Source organism: Channa argus, chromosome 11, assembly GCF_033026475.1.
Source record: "Channa argus isolate prfri chromosome 11, Channa argus male v1.0, whole genome shotgun sequence".
NCBI lineage: Eukaryota > Metazoa > Chordata > Actinopteri > Anabantiformes > Channidae > Channa > Channa argus.
Window position 1 is genome coordinate 7,139,433 of NC_090207.1, and position 17,585 is coordinate 7,157,017.

Genomic DNA, 17,585 nt, shown 5'->3' on the forward strand with positions numbered 1-17,585 from the left:
TTACACTTGCCTTTTATACAAAAATGTAATCCAGATGTATTTTTAGTTTTCTCAGCTTTAGCCTTGCTAAACGATGAACACGTCAGAGTAAATGGTCTGTACTTCTATAGCGCTTTTCTACCTACTGGTACTCAAAGCGCTTTACACTGCTTCTCATTCACCCATTCACACACACACACACACACACACTGATGGGGCAGCTGGCCAGGAGCAACTAAGTTGAGGTTGCGTGTCTTGTTTAAGGACACTTCGACTTGAGGAGCCGGGGATTAAACAAACAACTCTGCGGTTGGTGGACAACTGCTCTACCTTCTGCACCACAGTCATAGCAGGTTAGTTTTTTCCACTTTCTTCATCTCTTTCAGTTTGTTTCATTATAAATAACTTTTAACTTGGATGGAGCCAAGCCAAGACTAGACTCCCAGAGACATGATGTGGCGACACACACACACACACACACACACACACACACACACACACACACACACACACACACACACACACACACACTTCAATTCAATTCACACGTGTGAATGCCAAGAGAGGGGAGATGAAAATAAAGAGAGCTTGTTGAATGACACTGTCAATTCTTTTTTATTTCTACAAAAATTCTTGAATTGTTTCTCAAACTGAAATGCTATTTTTCCTGTTTATGAATGTGCCGGTTTCACAGCCGGTTTCACAGCTAAAAGAACTGTCCAGATGTGAAGTAGCAATAAATGTGTGCACTGTTTCCGGTCTAGAAAGAACGTCTATGTGACTGATCATGACCGATCATAGATTAAAAACATAATCCATGTTTTTTTCTGTGTCATTTGGTGAACTGAGAATCAGAGGACTGGTAAGTGCAGTGCAGTATCCAATGTAAAGAACATGCGGCCCGAGCCTCAGCCTGCTGCAGTTGCAGTTCCTTTTTTTTTAATCTATTCCTCCCTTGTTATATTTTTTGTGTAGTATTTTAGTATAGTAAAGTATCCAGTTTGCTGTGTAAAGCTGACCTTCTCTGATCATGAGGTTGGAGGAGTTTTTATCTTTTTGTTTTTTTAATCATTGCAGAACTGTATGGAGCTGCATGGAGCTGGAGCCGTTCATTTGTTTACAGTCGGGAAGTGCTGATCGGGCTGCAGCAGACCGGCACCGTGGATTTAAGTTTCATTCTGACTTTGAGTGGAGAGCAGCTGTAACAAGGCAACACAATTTCCTTATGGAATCAATAAAGTTGAATCTTGAATTTATCTACCCTCAGCTACACCTGTCTTACTACCTCCTCTCACGAGATGTCATTTTTCTACTACTAGCCCTGCAAGTCACAATGTAATTAAAAATATTTAGTTTTGGTTTGTGCTGGAATCATGATGATTGCTTTCACATTGCAGTTTCTTGCCTTGTGTCAGGAAATTTGCACACAAAAAAATTAGCTTTTTGTATCTGTAAAGCTCCATGCTGGGCCCAGAGCTGCAAAGCCAGATCATATTCACAATGAGTAGTGACAGTTGCTGGCCAAAATTGTTGAATCCATTGAATCCTGTACCAAAAAATGAAGTGTAACATGGCAATTTGCCATTTTATTAAGGTAGCGCAATGAACTCCTGGCTTTAGTAACATAGTTTATGCAGTGAAAGAAGGTAAGAATTTTCTCAACTACCTCAGCCACAAAGTGAATAACTCCTTAGATATCAAAAATATCTTTGAGAAGTCTCTTTAGGTAATTTGGCACAAATCTAAAACCAACAACAGCTTGATTTAAGGGAAATAACTCTTCTGAATAGATAGTTTCATGCATCAACTTTGTGCTCTGTTTCTCTCACAAAGGATATTAGATTAAAGTTTTATGGTTCCCAAAGAAAAACAGAGCAGAATAAAATAAAAACTTTAACATTAGACATTTGTTTTTCCCCGCGGAGTCTGAGACAACTTCTAAATATAGGGGACAAGTCACATTTAGGCACTGTGGAGTGAGCAGGACACGAACATTACACAAAGGCTTTAAATTTAAGCGTCACATGAATTGGTTTAAAAGTTCCATCGGTTGGAATTAAATATCGCAGAGGCTTTTTTTAAAATCTAAAATAAAATAATTTTAAATGAACTGTTTTTACTGTAATGCCTTCTCACTCTATGTTTCCAATATTAGGAAATAAGAAAGAAATATGAATCTGTTTTAGATGACTGCTAACACACATGCACACAAAAACACAGTAATTACACAGAAAAACACACAAAGATGCAAACCTGATACAAACACACACAGACACACACTTAGAACAAGTGTACTGGTGTTTTTGCAAGTAAACAGCTGAGCTTGAGGTTTGAGGACACTGAAGAATGGTTTTAATCTCTCTGTTTCTCACAAGGAGTCGGGGAGGGAGCAGGACAAACAGGAGCGGGACGAGAGGAAAAGCACAGCAAGAACAAAAACTGAAGAGAGAGAGGGGGCTAGAAGGAGAGCAAAGAAAAAGCAGAAGGAAGTAAAAGTGAAGATCTCAGCAGTTAGGACTTGTTGAAAACACAGAGGCCAGAAAAACTGTCTCCACCTTCATCAAATAGCACCAACAGCACCACAACAATTGTACAAACCTCCAAAGACAAGTGCCGAAAACTTTCCTAACTTCTCAGCAGCAATTCGAGTAAAAACAAAGAGCTTGACTCTTTAAAGTATGTTACAAAGAAGTGGCTGAATCTGATTTACATTTTATGACTTTACATGCACACAAAGAGAAGCCAGGCAAGGGAAAACACAAGTAGCATTAAGAGCTGTGCACTGCCTGATTTTGTTTGCGCAGTGTTTTTATGTATAGAAAGAGATGGTGAATGTTCTTTGCATAGTTTAGCCCCCGTACGCTGTACGCACTTTGACTTATAATGATCTGCCTAGAGTTAAAATAAGATATTATGCATGCAGAAACCTCTGACCCACGCACCTCAGGCTTGTTTCAGAGAAAATGACATGGTTTATTCTTTTGTGTAAAGGTTAATTGATTGTCATGTCTCCATATAATGTGCAGGAACATGCAGCCCTTGTAACATTTCTTACTGTGCTTTTGTCAAACCACCTGCTGCTGTTTGGCTCCATCCCCCAAAGGAAGCTTTGCTTGTTCTTGTAATGTCACATGTTAAAAGGAACGGCCCTGTTGGTTGAGAGTCACCTACGGCATGTGTTGCTTTCTACTAATTTATTTCTACGTATGGTGCCAGCAGGTATTTTTCATTAATTTCAAAGATATTTCCGGCCACCCTTTGCTTTATGTTTTGGAATATTGTTGTGTCAGATCTACTGTAGGGGATTTCTGGGTTGTAAGGAACAGTGTGCTGACAGACCAGTGCTACTCCCAGTATGTTCTACATATGTGAGCTGATGGCAACATATGCCGCCATTGTTCAAAGGTGTGATTTACAGTAAAATACTGTAAAGTGCATATTAGTGGTCCTAGAAAGTGTGACTGTCATTCAGTGTTTAAGTTCAGCTTTACTTGTGTTTGAGCTGTCACTTCTGGCCTCACACACTCCCATAGTTTCCACAACTCAACTTTACTCACACACAGCGTTAGGGTTAGGCACAAAAGCATGTGGCCATTGTTGTGGAACATTTGTTTTACAGTTCTGCATGTTATTGTATTTTCCCAACCAACTCTCAATGAGGATTTTCTTGCTGTATATTCTATGTCATTGCTTTAGGCATCAAATATTGAAGTGCCAGTGTTTCCATTGTACTTGACTGAAAGCCCAGTGTGTCTCTTTTATACAACAAAGGGTCAGCATGTAATGACTTCTTGGGAATAGGGAACTACATCTTTCTGACTCTGATGCAGGAGGTAGAGTGGTCGTCCACCAATCCCACAGTTGCTGGTTCAATCCCCGGCTCCTCCAGTCACACGTTGAAGTGTCCTTGAGCAAGACACTGAACCCCAAATTAGTCGCTCCCGGTGAGTGTTGGCCAGCTGAATGGCATAATCCCCCATCGGTGTGTGATTGTGTGTGTGTGAATGGGTGAATGAGGAGCAGTGTAAAACACTTTAAGTACCTGTAGTACTAGTACTAGTAAGTAGCGCTTTATAAATGCAGACCATTTACCATTTAAACAAAACACATAAAGTTAAATAAATGTCTCTCTCTGCAGAAACCTAATCAAACAAATGAACCAAACAAAAACCTAACACACACTTGTGTCTCCAGCACCAACTAACAAAGTTTTATACAAACGCTGTCTTTGCTATGTTTTTAAATATACTCATGTGGGAACGTGTTCTGATAGACATGGATCTTGTAGTGGCCAAGTTAAGGTTGAAAAATATCCCATTTGTGCAGCAACTAATACTTAAGACTATGGAATGAGTGTTTAGCTTATTACATTCCCTCTTTCACCTGACTCCTCTTCCCTTGCTCAAAAACCTACTCAGGGAGTCCAAAACTCAACCACCCACTCAGCCCCAATTTGCCAATGATCTCCCCAGGCTGAGTCATTTATTTAAATCCATATTCATCTCCCCCTTAAGCTAAGTGATCTATCTGAATTTACATTTAGTCCCCTCATCTATCGCTCACTATCTTGGACTGTCTCTATTATTCTGTCTTGGATGTATACGTTCGCAGTGTAACACCATCCATCCATCTCTTTCTCTCTCAGATTTCATCTTGCAATCTTTTTCTCTGTGTGTTTCACACTCTTCCCCCTCTGCCCATTTCACTTGTTCTGTGCTTCGGGCAATCCAATCCATCTGACTTTAAGAATCATATCATCCAATTACGGCCCACTCAGTAGACAGGGGCGGGCCCTGAGGGACAGACTAACCAAGTCTCTGATGGGATTAGACCTCCTACCTGTCCATCATTTAAGAAAACCCACACTTGGCCAATCACCTCTGTGCAGTTTCATATGGCTGTCAGTTATGAATGGGGCTGTGTTTGTATTTGTGCACACACACACACAGAGACACAGACACACACACACCAGTGCAACCATTAGCAGGCTTTATTATTCTGATTTGGCTCAGATAATAGACAGCTGATGACGAATACACATGAGTTAGCAGCATATCACTTGGCCTGTCATTTTGAATTTGGAAAAAGGGGGAGTAGCGTATTCTCTAATGGCCATTTGCACTCTGCTTTCTCCATAATAAAAGTGTCTAATCAAGGGAAGAGACAGAAACTCAGAGACCCAGAAAGAGAATGATCAACGAAATATCTAAATATGGACAAAAAAAAAAATGTAGTAATGGAATGAAAAGAATGAGAAGTGTTATGAGAAGTTAAATAATGAAGGAGTCTGTGGGGAGAGTGACACTCAAAAGCAAAGAAAGACATAAAAGACGAACAGATGAAGGACTACACAAAAAGAACAGAAAAGAACTGAATCAAATAGAACAGAGACGAGAAAAACGAGTTGATGTGAGATAAATGACGACTTTCCATTTTATTTCATTTATATACTTTATATTTATATACTTTACATTTGTTGAACAAGAAAAGTTGGACAGAAGGCAAAATGTGGGAAATTTCCTAAATGTTACTGTACGCTCCCTTAAAAGTGAAATGCCGGATGTTGGTACAGAAATTTAGCATGAAACAGAGGGACATCCAGAAAGAAGATGTTGCAGATGTTTCTTTCTCAAAATGCCTTAAAGTACAAATACTGCTCTTAGCAATTGAATATTACAATACCAGAGAGTAGAATTACAAAAGAAGAGATGCCAGAATTACCAGAACACCCCATGTCTCTCATTCTCATTGGTTTCAGATCTAGTAAATAATTAGACTGAGCAAACTCACAATTTCAGCAATGTCCGAGTCCAGAATGTTTATAGGAAATAGTAGTAAGCAGTAAAAAGCTAAAGAGGTTTATCCAAGAAGCCTACTGTCAAGTTTTCTTATGTCATTTGTAGCAAGCATCCAACTCAACTTATAAAAGGCCCAATTCAACAGCAAGATAAGCATTCAGTAATTTAAGAAAAGGCATAAGGAACAAGGACAATAAAACATTAAAACTGTTAAAATAATGCGCACAGTAAGAAGAATATAAAACTAAAATACTGACTATACAAACCCAACGTGCACACTCACGAAAATACTTTCTCCAAACAAGAAATTCCACAAACAAAAATGACACTAACATACCTGCAGCATCTATTTGTTTTCCTTCCTCCTGTCGTCATCACCCTTTAATCACAAACTTTGCAAGTTTTACTTCTCAAAATGAAATGAGAGGAAAAAATATTTTCTGATCTGACTCAGTATTAGCAGTTGTAAGTTGTATATTAGGATTAGGGTACTGTGGTCACCAGGGTTACAACAATTCAGAGTCGGGGAAGTTAGTGGGACGATTAGGTCATTATTACAGCACTGATATCATTATTTTTCTTTGGGGGCCAACCTTCGAATTATAGTTGTAATGACTGGCACAAAGGAGGTTCAGTTTTAGTCCAAAGTGGTTTGATCCCTTCTTTAAACATAATTCAGTATCTTTTTAGGGATGTCAGTGGCATTTCGCTATACAACAAATTTTGGGTGCAAGACATTTTTCACGACTTAATTTGTGTTTTTCACCAATAGACCACAATAATTTGCTCAGCAATCATTGTATTTCTTAAAAGGGTATGACATAGGCTTACAGTCACATTGTGCAACTCATTGCCATTTAAAAAAACCCATTTAAAGTCTGTTTAACAATTGAAGAAGATTAAACAGATGAAAGAGATAACGACCTAGTTTGATACAATGGCACACAATAAGCTGACTGGTTTAAAAAGAAAATAAAGGGACATATGAGGGAATGTTACACTTAGTTATACAAGTGCAGCGCATTTTTTCTGCAATTCAACCACTGATATAACACATAGTATGAGGCTTTGTTGTGCATTCCTGCAGCCACTGTTCAAATACATTTCTCCTCTGGATAATATTCTGCTGTTGCTCTTACCGTGGTGGCATTTGGGAAGTATAAATTTAATTTTCCCGTAACTGTATCTGACAGTAAATAGGAACGTAACACCAGAGCAGTAACAAAAAATGTACTGAATAGGTCGCAGTTGTTTGGAGAAATTAGTAAAATACTGCAAATTTAATAATTGGCAGCCTTAACCAGGTAAAATAATACAGCCAGATAATACACATTCATCAATGTGACACAAATGACCAACAAAAGTTCAGCCTGGATGGTTTTTTTGTGCTTCTAACTCTCATCCTTTCTTTCCGCCCTACAAAAAGTAGTTTACAACATGACTTTAGTTCCAAAACTTTCTCTGTTGGACACTCCTGTCCTTGTCAGGGAGGTCTACAGAGCTTCAAGAAGAGGCACAGAGGTTTTGTCTGTGTGGATTTATATTTGTCTCTCTGTTTTCTTCTTTTTTAGAAAGATCCTAGGCCTTGTGTGAATTAATATGCTTATTAGCATAGGGATATAAGTCAACATTGGCCCCAAAATGTCTATTTGTACAGCCCTATTGTGGCCTAGGTGTGTGTGTGTGTGTGTGTGTGTGTGTGTGTGTGTGTGTGTGTGTGTGCACACACGCGTGAGAAAGTTGGAGTTAGTCTTTTTTGGTGTATTTCTAACACACAATTAGAATCATATTTAAATAGACACAGCAGTAGACCTCATGTATTCTCTTTGTCACCTATGCCACATTAATGCTAACATATTCTCTTAAAAGTTTGAAGAATTAAATTTGCCAAGTTCGTACTTTGTCAAGAATAACTGCATGTTCTTTACAGTCTCTCATACCGACTGGGTTGATCTCACAAACAGTGGTGACTGGAGATGTTGACAGATGCAGCTGCAGAATTAGCAGCATAATTAGCCTGAGGTTAAGGTAGTCCACACAGAAGAAGTTATCAGGCCATCCTCCTGTTCTTTGGACACTGACTGAAGTTATTAATATAGCAAAAAATAAAGCCTAATATCTAAAACTTTATGCACAGTTGAAAACAGCTGCTCTCAGTGGAATGACTGAGATTGCCTGATACTAAGAGTTACAATAAATCTTATTTTGGCTGCCAACCCTGTCTTAAACCCTTTCACTATACTTTTACATAAGTGTAATGTGCTAAAATTATTCGTCTGTAATAGAAGAAGAACTCCCTGATAACCAGCTGATTGAAATATAACCGGAATATGTGAGACACATGATTGGCTTTTGATTCCTCCCAGGACACACAGAGTGGACTGAGCCTGTTCAGCTTGTTATTGTTTCTCAACATGGTGCTAATCATGCTGGTGATTACCTGCTTGTTCTGTGCTCTCTCAATTTTACACTACATGGTTTCATAATAACATTTAGTGACGAAGGCTTAAGTGGATGTAAACATCAGCAGTCTAATGCTGGACAGACCGGACACCCGACCTCTATAAAAGCAGTTCAACAGCCTGGCCTTTGTAATGTTAATAGCTCTGCAGTGGAAGCCCACCGCTGGCTGTTAACGAGAGAACAGTGCAGTGGGAAATGCAGCTATACTGCAGCTGATTTAGACAGTCCCTCTTTCTCCTACACTATTTCTCTGTTTCTTTCCTCCTCTGTGTTTTCACTTCTCTCATTTTAAATAGGCTCAGTGTGAACGCAGACGTGGTAAACATAACAAAGGCGAGCTAAGAAAGAAGTGGTTTGAGAGTGAGACAATTTAGGAACTACTAACAGCATCAAACTGTCGAGGCATCTGATCGCCTCCTCCCTAAGGAGCTATTCCGAGCACGTCCGACTGGGACGAAACCCCGGGGAAGACTGGGGAGATAATACATCCCAGGCAGCATGAGGTGGACTCAGGATCCCCCAGGAGCAGCTGGAGGACATGGCTGGGGAAGATGACATCTTGGTTGCTCAGCTTTTTCTGTAGCCTCAAACCAGGCTGGATCGTGTAAGTGACCAGCGACACATCAAAAGACTACGCAGAGAGGAGCAGATTTTCTAAGATTTCTTACATCAAAATGTGACGCTTTTTCATAAAGAATCCCAAATATAGCATTTTGAAATAAATATGAGATTTGTATTTCATGATGTGCGGCCTCATGTTCCATTTTACTTGAGCCAATAAACAGTCTGTTTTCTTTGTTCTTTCTGCCTTTAGCCAGCTCTGCATTTCTTTCACAAAGCCATTATTTTTTGCTCTTTCACTGTTTTTCATCATCTCACACCCTCTACCTCTCACTGTCACCTGTCAGGTCTACTTACACTTTGTACTCCTTATGTCCCTTATGTCCCTTTGTGTGTGTGTGTGTGTGTGTGTATGCGCAAACGTAAATGCAAGCATGTGCACAAACAAACTTGACTATATGTGCATGTGTGGGAGACAGTTGCAGGTGATGGAGATGAGTCTGCTCAGTGGAAACACATGTGCACACTGTGTTTAAAATATTTGATATTTCAAAATAGTTTTACAGATTCTGCTCTGGGTAAAAATAGACACTAGACAATAGATTTTTGAATAGATACCAAGTATTTTTGTTCTCTTAGTATTTATTCAGTTGGAAAATATATCCAGTGATGTTGCAGGGAATGTGAAATGTCACTGGTACTTTTCATGGACGTTCACAGCAACATGGCTCTGAAAGCAGCTAAACCCTTGGGCTTTTATCCAGTTTTACTCAAAATGAATTAGCCACTACAGTTTTAACATACATCTGGAAATGTATAACTTCCACTTTTTGCGACAGGCTTTGAATTAATCATAGAGTTCTGCAGGATCTGTTCTGTAAATGTAAGGGCCAGCTTAACTTTCTGCAGTGAAAATCAGATTGACAATGAGCGAAGAACATGTGGCTCTTTTTGGAAGCATCCATTTACAGCAGAGGTCTGCAGCTCAACCAAAGTGTGGCAGGACCTGACAGGCCTGATACACACACACACTGGATTGGTTTGGGTGCAAACGTCATCGCAATACTTATGGTTTTGGTTGAGCTTGGGCAGGAAATATGAACTTTAAATATTTTTTTTAATTGGTAAAGTTTCTGTACTTTGACAATTTGGACACAGAGTTTTGGTTTGTTCCACATCCAGGCTGCAGAGTGCTAATTTTGATCAATTGTGCAATGTGATTTAGGTTGTGCTTTTTCAGGGGGAGATGTTTTGTTTGTCTATGTGTTTGTGACTGATTGCTGACAAATATTAATGGACACTTTTTGAGTTATGTTGACTGCAAACAATGAGTATTAGATATTAAAGGCTACTGTAAGTACAAGCACCAAAACACTAATTTTTTCTCATCAACCCACGCACTTTGGTGCAGACCCTTAACACTGCTCATACAGAACACCCACAACGTTGCTGCTCTAATCTTGTTGAGACAACACTGAGCTAACTTCTTTTGCCAATAACACTCCACTGGGACAACTAGAACCTATCTTGTCCGTGGCATTTGAACTGTCTGTGTGTACCAGTGACAGGGTGCTAATGCACTGCGAGGAAACAACATGGCTCTCTGAGGAAACGTAAAATGGAGGCACGGCAACAGCTGCCAAAATGTCAGGGTGAAAGAGAGAAAAAGAGATGGGTGGAGGCCAGTGAGGAGAGGGCGCGACTGAGAAAGTGAGGAAAAGAGAGGGTTTGTGAAGTTTTTTGTTTTCTTTATTGGTCACAGAGTTGTCTTGAGCTTTTGACCTTGATCAAATAATTGTGCTGAATTATGGCCTGCATATGGTGTCTGGAGGGGCATCATATGACACCACCTAGCTTAAGTTATCAATAAGTGGATGTTGGTGTGTTTACAGTATGTGGTTGCTGCTGCGAGTTTTAGCACAGTAATTAGCAGCTAATTAGTTATTGATTGAGGCCAGTATATTTTATGGAGGTGAGAGGACAAGTGTCACACAGGACAGAGCATAATACCTCACTTTCAACTGTGCACAAACAGACGCATGCTCGCACGCATGCACACACACACACCCACACACAAAGCTTATCCTAACTATAACTATAACCTTTAACCCTAAAAGTCTTTGCTCCCAAACATCCTTCTGAAGTTGTGAGGAGCAATCAAAATGACAGCATGAAGACAGCATTAAGTAAAAATTGTCCAAACAATTTTAAGTGACTACTTTAACATTTGAAAATTTAGCCACTGAGGTTTAAATAATTTAATGTGGCGAACTTTTAATATAAAAACTGAATGAACAAAGCCACACTTATTGTGGTGCGAAGGAAGCATTTAACTTTTTATAAAACCCTGAGCGAAACAGTTATTCACTTTTTGGAAGTCTCTAATAGGTTGAACATTTTATTTTGTGGGATTGGGGTTTTGCTGGTCTAACTACAAAACCCCTCTGTGCTGTAAGAAATGGAAGTAAAATAGCATAAAATACAAGTTTTAGACCTCCCACCACTCAACGTCTCAGCTCCCACACATACAGTTTACTGTTCGACTTCACGTGCTTAATGGTCTGAAGCTGTGGACTTTAAATCACTGGCTATTTCCTAAGCCTGTTATGGAGAAATAGAAAATGTGTGACTTTAGATGTTTTTGTGTGTTTGTGACCTCTGCCTTTAATCCACTTTACCTTTCATTTCCATAAAGGCTCTCAAATGACCCAGGGTGCCCGGTTTGTATCCTTTTCCTGTTACTCTTCTCCTCCACCCTGTTCTCTTTTTGTTACTTCCTTTTTTCTCGATCACACACTTTCCACCATTTCCACATTTTATTGTAATTATTAAAGTAAATTGCATACAATTAAATGTTTGTATATGTATCACGTCACATATAAAGAAGAGTTGCTGTTTGTTCCCTATCGACAGAGGTTACGTAGCAGATTGTTATCGAGAACAGCTCCCAAAGAGTTGGTCTTGTTCCAGACAAGTGTGAAATCCTTCAATCAATACAAACGTCCTTTTAATATTCATTATTATTTAGATGGCACTGTTTATGCTTTGCCTATGCTATGTCCCGCAGTAATCAGTGGGTATTTGGCAGCAAATAGCATCTGAGAAGGTTAATACAGCAACTTTATTTACTTGATTAGTTGATTTATTTAAAAAACACCATTTAGATGATAAAATTATTCAAATTAACTCTCAGCTCCATGATTGCATTTCTTCTTGTTTTGGTGACCCTGGTGTTGACACTTTGCACTATACCCACAGAATTACTTGAGAAATAGCTTGAAAATTACAAATCAAACAATCCCTGGTGACTGTAATTATGTTTTATTCATATTGATTCATACCATTAATAGATGGTGAATAGATGGCCTTCTCGAAAAATAAATATTTCACTTTTGCTTTCTCCTGAAAAGAATGTTTAAATATTCAATGTATTTACTTCCAAACTAAATTTACTGTATATACACCAAGAAAAACTAAATGCACTGTTTATACACAGAGAAAGCAGCTTAAACATTCAAGATAATAATTATTAAAAATATTATTGGAATTTATGAATATGTTTTATCTGTTTTAATCAGCAGCTGGACAGCTGGTCCAAACCTTCATCTATGTGGTGAATAACTAAAGTTAATTTGACAAAAGTAATAAGTGCAAAAGCAATTGTCCTTGTGACTTCGATCCACGTACACAAGCTCCGATGGCGACCAAAGGAAGTACATAGTACATAGAGAGCCATAACACATGGACTTCAGAGCAAGAGAACAAATTATTATACATAGAGCAAAATGTACAGCAACTTATGTGTAGTGTATAATTGATACTGACACCTAAACAGAAGAGCACAGAGACACACTAGCAATGTAATGGAACAACATAAAAACTCAGAGTAAGATTAAGTGCATTAGATTTAGACTCTAGAGTGGCATTAAACTTAATCTTGATGTTATGAATAGTGTGTCATAGTCCTGGCAACACTTGGCAGTAACAGGAAATGGACTCAAAGAAATGACAGTAATAATGTTATTGTTAAACCTACAGGGAGATGATGGATTCAGTCTCACAATAACCTGCTTATCATTTTCCGTAATTGTCTAACAAAATTTGATATGGCACCCATGCTGACTAATGCACTAATGACTGCTCCAAAGCATATAGTTACAAAAAGGCAGCAAATGGGGAGAAGGGAGCTTGATCAGCACAAATGATATGTTCTCTTTAAAGTTTTTGTTTAATGTCAGTGTCCATCAGTAATATCAAGATTACATTTCTAAAAGCTCTTATATATATATATATATATATATATATATATATATATATATATATATATATATATATATATATATATATATAAAAATGTATTATCTTATATTAATGTATCATTGGATTCTTGGTCAAATACAGATTAATTTGGGTTCTAAAATGCACTGTTTGTTCCACAACTATAAATATATTCCTTCATATTGCTCTGATTCACAACTCTGACAGATTTTTCTCTCAGTGATGGCCAAACCTTATGGGTGTTGTAGTACTCTGGGCTGGCCTCCTTGTGAAACTGAAATCATAACAACTGGTGGCCATGGCATAAAACACATTTGAATATTTTATGTTTGACTTTGCTGGGAATATTAAGATACTGAGATTATAAAAAAATTAAATGGGAAAAAAAAAATACTCTTCAGGCCAGTGGCTCTTCTTACTTGGCAACTCTACTGTGCCCATCAGTTTATTTCATGTGTCATTATTTTACATGTATTTACCCCTTGTACGATATATCTAATTGCTTTTTAATTGGTTCAGACTTCCTGCCCCCTGCCGGCCATCAGGGATTTGGATTTCTCTCTACTGTCAACTGTCACCTGTGAGTGACAAAGTGAGTGCTCTACCACCTTCATGACAAGGAAAAGCTTTATGACCTTCACAGACCACCCAATTCACTGATGTCTGCTTACCTCAAGCTATGATCAAACACTTTCAATACACTTTGTTCATTCCCAGAGTTTGACCCAGCCGAAGCCATAAATGAACAAGCTCTAACCAAAAAGCATCCTGAAGCCAAGCACTGATGACATCCAGCTAACACTTGTATTTTGATCCACCGCTCTTTCACATTTCATTAAGTTTGTTAAAGGAAATGCCTGACAAAAACACACATTGAATAGAAACACATAGCACCTCCAAGGACAGGGAGTTGTGCATGCATGTGTATGCATTTGGGATCACGTAGGCTCGTGTCAAACTCTGTGTCTGGTTCATTAAACTGCGCACAGATCAATTTGTAATCTGTCCTAACACATGCGGAAACATATAGATGCTAAATCTCCATCAAACATGCCTTCAGATACACACACAGACGAGCACACAGAAAAGTACACACACACACACACTATACGCCGTCCTCCATCAGCTCCGAGCCTCTTTGTCAAATTCAATTACTGACGACATCACTAAAGGAATCTCCACACAAACCAATTACTACTGAAACCCCCTGAGTGTGTCTGTGAGATGATCTCTCTGTGTGTGTGTGTGTGTGTGTGTGTGTGTGTCAAAACAAATGTGAAACAAGTATGATAGCAAGTGTGTATGTGTGGTATAAAGGAGAAATGGGTCAACAGCATGTACGCTATTTTTATTTTTATTTCTTTGCTTCTGTATTCAGAATACAGCTTAGCAATGAAATTGTGTGTATGTTCCATGATGTATATTCAAGTGTGTGTGAACGGACCATTTGCCCACCTCACATTGCTACACCTGCTACACCTCCTACACCATCCTTGAAGGATGAGCCTCAACCAAAAACCTTTAGAAGAGAATATCCCTTAGCTACTGCCAGTAAGGCTGTGTCACAGGTGGCGACAGCGACTCTTCAACCTTTTGAAGTCCTCAGATGCTTAGTTTTACATCAATAATAATGCAAACCTCCCTAAAGAAAGAGCTTTAAACTGGCTTGGCTAACCAGTTAACCCTGTCACAGTGATCACTGAACTGATTCTACTCAGGGCTCTACTGTGGCTTTAACCAGTGGGGTGTTGACTTATGAGGAGTTTCTTAGCCATCAGCAACCTTTCCCTCTTTTCACCTTCCTTTACTCCCCTGTTCCTCTCTTATCCTTTACTTTGTTCATCTAAATTCTGGCGTCCTTTTTACTCCCGGTTCTCTCATTTCATTTCCTCCTCCCCTCATCGATCCATTCGCCTTCATCTCAACGCTCCTCGTCCCATCTTCCCTCCTCTCACCTCCTTGCTTTGTCAGAGAACGGCTTGCGTGAGGTCAGGATAATGGTACTAATTTGTGTGTATGTGGGTGCTTGTCCCCTATTTGTCCCCTGCTGGCCTACACATATTGCTGTGTCAACAACAGCAGCACATACACCCATCACAAGTGAAAGGATCTCAAGGGACCTCAACAAGATAGTTTACGGTGATAGAGAGTGACAGAACAGAGGAGGAGGTCTGAAGAAGGAGGGACATTATAATATACAGTATGTAGTATATGGGTGCTGTTGTTGTCTAGAATAAATGACCAACAAGAACTGCATCAGTGAAATCTACAGCAGTTATTTTTATCCATACATTCATTAGCAAGGCAGTGAAAAGTGCAAACAGTTTCCCCCCATGAGTAATTAAACAAAAGGTTGGTTAATGGAATGTGATGTGAAATCAAAGGATAGATGCTTTTAAGTGGTAACAGCTGAAACGGTGAAACGCTATTTTCCCTGCAAGACTTTTTAATTCATTGTTATGAGTCAAAGAATGAAGCCAAAGTAGAGCAGTTGGTCAACTAGAAAACACAGAAATGTGACAGTTAGAACAACTGAAGGAAACTGCAGACATTCCTTGATTCATTTTTTAATTCTCCCCACTGGTTTAATGCTTTTTATTAATGCAGAAGCCTGGAACCTATAAAACAATTGTAAAAGCTAGTACAGAAGGGAATAGCTTTTGCCAAAGTCAGTACAATATTTACCACGAGGTGAAACAAAGGCAAAGTTGCTGCTAAATAGGCACTATATCAATTTATGTTCTGCACTGTACATTTAAACGGACAGTTTAATTGTCAGCTTTGCAAATGAGGCAGATTTTGTATCACACGTGTGAGAAGGTGCTGCCTTACAGCCACAGCTCAGGGCATAGTAGTTCATGGCTTCTTGATGCACAGGCTCTCCAGACTGCACATTACAGATGTCATAGTGTCTCTGACATTGTACCCCGTGGGTGCCATTGTCAAACAGCTGTCTGTGTTTGTGTTCTGTGTTTGCTCTGTGTGAGTGTGTGTGTCTGTGTGTAAGGATGTGAGAGAGAGAGAGGGAATATCTGTCAGATCAGATGTCAACAAACAACAACAGTTAGCTAACACTCAATCATCTCATGCACAATGTCTTTGCCACACAAACACAATCAGCACAAAAGAGGCTTAGGGTTGCTAAACAGCGTCTCCATGTACAGTGGTGAATTTAAAATGTCACCTCTCCACTCTACTATTACACACTAATGTATGATACAATGTGCCATTTCAACTGGTTGATTTAGTTGATGCCATTTGACACATTAATGAATATAGGCAGCTGAAATTTCACGGAAATGTTTTCATTAGATTCTTTTTCTAATTGATAAAGGCCTGAGTAGTTGTACTGATTCTCTTATAGAGCATGTGGATTTACATCATGCTGTGTTCATTGTTGAGGGAGGTGGGCGACACAACTCGTACTTCAAGAACTGATTACAGCTGCTCTTTAAGGTGCATCCAACTTGAAGCGAACATGAAAGGGATTTTACAAAATCAATAAATGACATAACAAATCAGACAGGTAAGAACCGAGGCAATGATGCACAAGCTGAAAAACTGCAACTTAAACCAAGATGATGTCTTAATTTACTTGCATATTTGACATAAAATGTGCACGGATAAAGTAAGAAAAACGACTTGCAAAGGTGTAAAGTAACAGTAACAAGTACATCTGCTTAAGTACTGCACTTGAGTACAGCTTTGATGTGTTTCTACTAGTCTCTTTGATTTTCACTACATTTTAGAGGCAAATGTTGTACTTCAAATGTTGTCCACTACATTTATTTCGGAACTATAAAGTGGCTTGTACTTTTTAGGATTCAGATTAATAATACAACAAACTACTCAGAAGTACATGTTATGTTAAATAAGCTCCATAAAAGCAATGACCATATTAATGCATTACTAATTGTAATGAAATGATATGAAAATGTTACAATCAGAAGAACTTATTGAGGCAAAACTTTGCTTTGCAATTTGTCTAAATGCAGCATTAATTGTTTTCACATTCAGTTTCTGTTTTGGTAAAAGAGCTCATGTTAATTTTCTATATGTTGTCAACAGTGTGTTTTTATTGTTGAGCCCTAATGCTCTTTTTGCATATATGCTCACAAGGACATACTGTACAACCCCCCCCACCCCCCAACACACACACACACACACACACCAGTAACATTACATCTATCTGAATGAGTTCCTTCCATTTTCACCATGTTGTTATTGATCGCACTTAAACAGCACCACTCCCGTTGGCTTGTACCAGGAAATTGGCTTCATATTGAAACTGTCACAGCAAGGGTGTGTTTCATTTTAGGCCCTCAGGGCACAAGGAACATAGCACAAGAGGAATCAATCTTCCTTGGCATTGGCTTGTTTCTGTAAGGGTTTTTTTTTTTTTTTTAGTACAGTATTTCTATTTAATTAATTAGTACAGTGGCTGTGCTGTTTGTGCAGCTTAGTTCTGCAGTTTGACCTTTCACTAGGTTCAAAATCAGGTGTCAA

The 17,585-nt window shown here is 38.8% G+C and overlaps 1 protein-coding gene across 2 annotated transcripts in view; it reads right to left on the bottom strand.

Moving 5' to 3' along the window:
* The window catches only part of si:dkey-215k6.1 (transmembrane protein 132C), a 216,077-nt gene that overhangs the window by 20,855 nt on the left and 177,637 nt on the right, over positions 1-17,585 (bottom strand). The gene's annotated exons all lie outside the window — the stretch shown is intronic.